Source organism: Lutra lutra, chromosome 12 (assembly GCF_902655055.1).
Source record: "Lutra lutra chromosome 12, mLutLut1.2, whole genome shotgun sequence".
In the NCBI taxonomy this organism is placed as follows: domain Eukaryota; kingdom Metazoa; phylum Chordata; class Mammalia; order Carnivora; family Mustelidae; genus Lutra; species Lutra lutra.
Genome location: NC_062289.1, coordinates 54595771 through 54601770, shown reverse-complemented (window position 1 = coordinate 54601770; position 6000 = coordinate 54595771). Strand labels below are relative to the sequence as shown.

The following is a 6000-nucleotide window of genomic DNA, read 5'->3' as shown; positions in this document are numbered from 1 at the left end:
GCTATATTATATAATGCCCTCCCCCCATAGCTAAGGTTTTCTGGGGTAGGACCCCAGAGTTAAACCCATCATAACTTCATTGTGAATTACAAGAATATTCATATTGAGCATTCTAAATAATAGTGGCTTCATATCAGTTCAGGTCAGATCAGATTTTCCTACCAAATGAGAAACAAGAAAATCCTTAAAAGAATTTTTGGAGTTTGGTATTGTCATAAGGGATTATAGATCTACATCCCATAATTTAAAAAAAAAAGTGAAATTTATCTAAAATGTATAATGCATTTTTTTTAAGATTTATTTATTTTAGAGAGTATGTGCATATATGCACGCAGGGTGGATGAGCAAAGGGAAAGAATCTCAAGCAGATTCCCCTCTGAGCACCGAGCCCAACTTGGGCTCAATCTCACACCCTGAGATCATGACCTGAGCCAAAATCAAGTGGGACGCTTAACCAACTGAGCCACCCAGGTGTCCCTATAGTGCGTTATTTAATAAAATGTTTACAAACTTAAAACTTTGAACTGCTTGTTATAATGTTAAATAAATAAACAGAATATAGTATTGTTATATATCTAGGAAAAATCTCAGCATAGAGAAATAGTCTGGAAAGGATACCATATTATTGGTAATGATAATGATGATGTGCTGGGAATATGACTAATATTTTTCTGTTGGCAGATTTTTAGAAAAGATACTATTATAATGAAAATCTATCAAATGGGCCTTAGTACACAGCTTTAATTTTTCTGTAATTTTGACCATAGGAAATTGAACAAGTTGTCTTTCATCAGTTATCTTTCCATGGTGTAATCTCAGTATAAATCAATCTTTCATGTTAGAGTTAAATAGAAAAATTACTTTGAGGGGTGCCTGGGTGGCTCAGTCAGTTAAGCATCTGACTCTTGGTTCAGCTCAGGTATGATCTCGGGGTCATGGGATCGAGCTCCAGGCTCAGAACAAGTTTGTGTTCTCTCCCTTTTCCTCTCCGTCCCTCTTCTGCCCTTATCCCTACTGGCACACACAAGTGGACAAGGGCACACTTGCTATCTCTCTAAAATAAATAAAATCTGAAAAAAAAATTTCTTTGAATGTTCTAATGTATTTCATGTGCTAAATTTCATTGGCTGATTTTAGTTGCATTCAATCTACTAAACTCAGTATAAGTAAACTTAAGGCAAGTTTATAAAAATAGTATTTTATATGAAACCAATAGTAAGAGTTAAATTTCATACTTTTACTGTTTTGCTCTGGATAGCATCAAAATACTCCAAATGAGCCCTCCAACATGGGGGTTCAGCAAAGACTTTGGAAATCAGGCAGACCTAGTTTAGGTCCCAATTATACTGTTTCTTGTTGTCTAACATGGATAGAATTACTAATTCCCCAGATCTTGGTTTCCTTATTTGTAAAACAGATTAATAGCATGTCATCTGAAGATTGAAGTGAGATAATTTCTATAAAGTACCACCCACTGCTTTATATTATGTGTTCAATAAATGGGTGTTCTGTTTTCCTTTCACTGAGAACAGTGAAAAAAGAGTGGGGGGATAAAATACTACTCTTTATTGAGCCACTGTTAAAAGCACTTGTATTAATTTGTCCTTCTCACAGTCTTCTGCAGGGGTGTCCCATAGCTTGCCCAAGAGGCAGGTGGGTGGCTTGAGGTGTGACGTGAGGTCTAGGTGTTAGACCCAGAGCTCACATTCTTGATGACTAGAGTAGCCTGCCAATGAACTATTGTTTTGAAGATAGGATGAGGCTGAGGCTGTTGTGCATGTGGTTTAACGTTTATATGTTAATACTGAAAAAAGTAACTAAGTGACTGTGCAGCTCTGTTTACAGATTTGTGCTTGTTTTCTGTTCCCTCTGTTTCAGTACTTGTGAATTGGTACTCTGGAGCACTTTCAGTGACTGCTACTGATACCTCTTCCTGGGACCAGCAAACGTCTGGTTTCCTTAGATATAAGCTCCGATTAATGGAGTTGGGGAACAGATTACGCTCGTCTCACTAAGATCAGGTAAGATTTTCAAAATAATTTACTCTTTGCTGATGATATCTGACATGATCTGCTGAGAAGTATTTCTGCTTGGAAGGTTATAGCTAAAGAGACACATGGTGGAGGGGAAAAAATAGGCTCCCACAAAAAGGCATTGGTATATGGACTGAAATGTTTATTATTAGCTAAGCATATGCTGATGTATTTAGAGATATTTTATTACTGCGTAAAGTATAGGGACTTAACATTTAGTATAAGGGAGTTTCATGACAAGCATTCTTCTTGTAAAATATAACTGCAATATGGTTTATGAAACCTGTAATTGCTACAATCTAAATTATTTTTATTGCTGAAAAATAACTGTAAAATGGAGAACGCTATCCCCTGGAATGGGGTTATGATGAAAATGTACCTATTGTGATTATCTTTATGCAGATCCTTCCCTAACTGTGGGCTTCCCTTACCTGTACTTCAAATGCATGTAAATTTGCTTCTGATATCTTTTCCTCAACATCAAAATTTTCTGCTCCAATATATGAAATTGCCAGTCATTCCAGTTAGGATTAATTAGCAAAATAGAACTGGGATTGAAAAAAGACAGTAAAGTTGAATCAGAAGGCAAAATTGAAGTAGTTACTGCAGGAAATCAATCCGGAGGGGTTAAATGGCATAGGTGACGTGCCATCTCTTAGAAGCTCCAGTAGCTGCCATGAAGACACAAGCTAAGTGATGAAATGGTGCTTTGGCCATGATGTGAATTTATCTTGGGTAGATAGGTGTTGAGAAATACAAGTCATCCAAAGGTTTTGCTTCTCAAGCATTCAGGTTACTCTGCCACCTCACATATCTGAGACTCCAGGTAAGTTAGTACCTCTTAGACATAAATGGAAAAATGCTGCATATTTAGATGGAGGATTTAGACCCTTCGATCCTCTTGAAATGCGTGTTCACCTTCAACCTGTAACAACTTTCAAGTATCTTATGCTCAGTGCAGGGAAGGGATATCCCAAAGGTTCCTTGTGAACAAAACCTGGTAAATGGGAAACTGGGAAGACTGAGACATGTAAACGCCCCATGATCATAGCATTGTGGCAGAGAACATGGGCTGTAGGAACAATAATCTGTGGCTAGAACATGGACTGTGCCAACTTTTGGCCATGACTTTGGCCGAAGAGCTAATTTACAAAAAGGGCTTAGTACTAGACTTAAAGAGAAGTTGTTCAATAAATGACTATCCTTAAGTGATTGTGCAAACATTTGTAAGGGTTTTTATAGATTCACTAGTCCTTGATACTATTTTCTCTGAGGACTTACATTCTCATCTGTAATTTTTCCTACTTAAATTTTCCTTATCTTACCTAGTCGACCCTAGGAAGACATTACTATGTTTTTTCAAGAGTAGAATTTTTTTTTTTTTTTACATCTGGCATTATTATATTTTTGAGATTCTTGTTATCTTAAACTTTATGATTTCCTATCTGCCACTTTGTAGCATTTTGATATTGGGTAATTTACCTTCCAAAGCTTTTCATCTTTGAAATGAGAATAATAGAATATCTACAATAATTTTTGTGAGTATTAAATAATGTCTACTATATGATACAGAAATAATCAATGCATGTGAACTGTTATTAATACCTCTACTGTTAGTATTGTAATTATTCTTCGTAAATACTTTCTCATCTACCTCTGGTGTCATTGCTGCTGTTATCTTCAACTGGTGGACCTTGAAGCAGAATGTTCTATGGAATTGATAACAAAATATTAATATATGCAAATTCTCAGGTCATGGTTTAATTCTTGGACATGATTCATTATGTTCATCAATTTATACCCATAAAATATATAAATTTAGTTTAAATGCAAATCTTATTTCATGATGTTACTAAATTACCTCCAGGATAACCACTTTTAAAATTCCAAAACTTGATTCTTTCCAGAGGAATCTACATAGCTTCTATTTTAAATTGCTTCACACTTTGATGATTCCTAATATCAGAGCTTGCTATTTCAACTGTAATTTGTGTTTTAAACTGCTGACCAAACCTTTTGAATCTGTGAAATTGTAAAATACTAGGTAATAAGGATACCATGACTTTCTACTAGGTACTCCATCTAAACTTCTAACTTCATATACAGGCTTATCTCTAGGGCTAGGGAGTACTTAGAAGTTAATTCCTTAATCCAGTCTTTTTTCCATCATCCAATCTTAATGCTCAATTCTGACTCCGATATTATTCACCATAGTATAGTACTGGGTTTCAAATGACCAGTGAGATTTAGGAAGAGGAAAACTTGGGCTGTGTCTCATGTGGAGACTTGATACTGACCATGGAAAACTATGTTCTAGGCTTGATGATGTTCTTTATGAATTGTTGAAAACAAGAAAATGAAAACTTTTTTAGGTTTTTCTATCCATTTGATTGTTTTCATTTTTTCCCAGGATGTTTTAAAATAAGTTAATTGTTAAAAAAAAAGCAATAATTAAAAAAAAGATCTTTCAATATGCATATAAAGATTTATGGCATATATAGGATTAACCAATAAAGTAAATTATTAATATATCTAATCTACTTTTTTATATGATCAGGGCTTAAGCCAGACTTTTTTTTATAAGAACAGTATAATTATTTTGCTGAAACATTTGCAACTATGTATACCATAATGTCTTTCAGAGAGAGCAACAGGGCAATATTAGACCTTAGAACAAATTTTGTAAACTTTGTTTTTCTAGTCACTTACAGTTTCTAGCAGACTAAAAAGTACTTATGTAATTTTGCAAGAGTTAGAAACTATGAGTGAAGAGAAAGCAAAAGTTTAAAACCATTTAGCCTTAGTGGTGTAAAATATTTCTTCAATATTTAAAATGCAAGATCTTTGAGAGTGTTCATCCAAATATTTAATGCATTTTTCTATTTATAATCCTTGAACATAATCTTGTATAGTGCAAAAATATAAATAACAGACCCAGAAATCCCATTGCCTATCATTAGAATTCAAGCATTATCAAGTTCAGGGACTGTTTTAGGTGACCTTTGTGTTACTAGAAATAAATACTCCGTGTTAATGGAAACACTCCACTGCCACAGTAGGTGCTTAGAGGAGACTATGGCTTTTGGAATATTGTGCATTACCAGATACTTAGACTGTGGCTTTTTAAGATTTGTGAACTGGGAAGGGGAAGTAATATTTATTGTTCACCACATGCTAAGAACTTTATTCAAATTCTGGAGATGATCTTGTGAGATGAGTCCAGATATTCCTGTTTTATTTATAGATAAAATGAAGATCAAGGAATTAAGTAACTTGCTCAAAGTCATACCCCCAAGAAATGCACAGAGGCATGATTGGAGTGGGCATAGAGACTAATCTGTATCCATTTAAATTCAAAACTACCTTCCATTTTATCATGTTTTCCATGTTATTTTTCCATCAAAGACTCTTGGAGAAAAAGTTGCCTTCAGAGTTAGGAGCAAAAATCTGTTTTTTGTCTGACAGAAATATGCAATGTCAAGAACATTAATAACACTTTTTAGAAGTTTCTAGATTATCCTATTTCTCATATAGTTTCTGAGGACTACTTTAATTCTTGGGCAGGAGTAGAACCCAGGAGTAGATTTGTAGAATGGTGAAGTCATAAGGGGAAACTTCAGGTGTCTGATTACATACATCTAATGTATTCCAGGTCAATTCCTGAGAAGAAAAATTCCATTCTCCAATGCTCCAAAGGAAACTAAGCATTTGGTTGTTATTAGTGATTAATAGAAATTTAAAGCCAACTTTAATTGCTATGACCTTTCATTAAGTCAATACCTAATCATATTTGGTATTATTTACTGCCGTGTTCAATGATAATACAATTGTCTTGTTTAAGTTTTGTGGGAAATCTGCAGAGATAAAAAGCTCTTAGTACATATGATATTTTTTGTTTTTCAAAGTATATAATACATTATTTGTACTTAGTGTACATTCTTAATCTTATTTCTACTTTATAAGAAAA

At 34.2% G+C, this 6000-nt stretch overlaps 1 protein-coding gene across 1 annotated transcript in view; it reads left to right on the top strand.

Annotated features, from left to right (window-relative positions):
• The first annotated feature begins 1904 nt into the window (after window positions 1-1904).
• Window positions 1905-6000, top strand: part of DLGAP1 (DLG associated protein 1) — a 771821-nt gene continuing 767725 nt past the window's right edge. The window contains 1 exon segment of the mRNA XM_047697015.1: window positions 1905-2021. The gene's annotated coding sequence lies outside the window, so the exon portion shown is untranslated.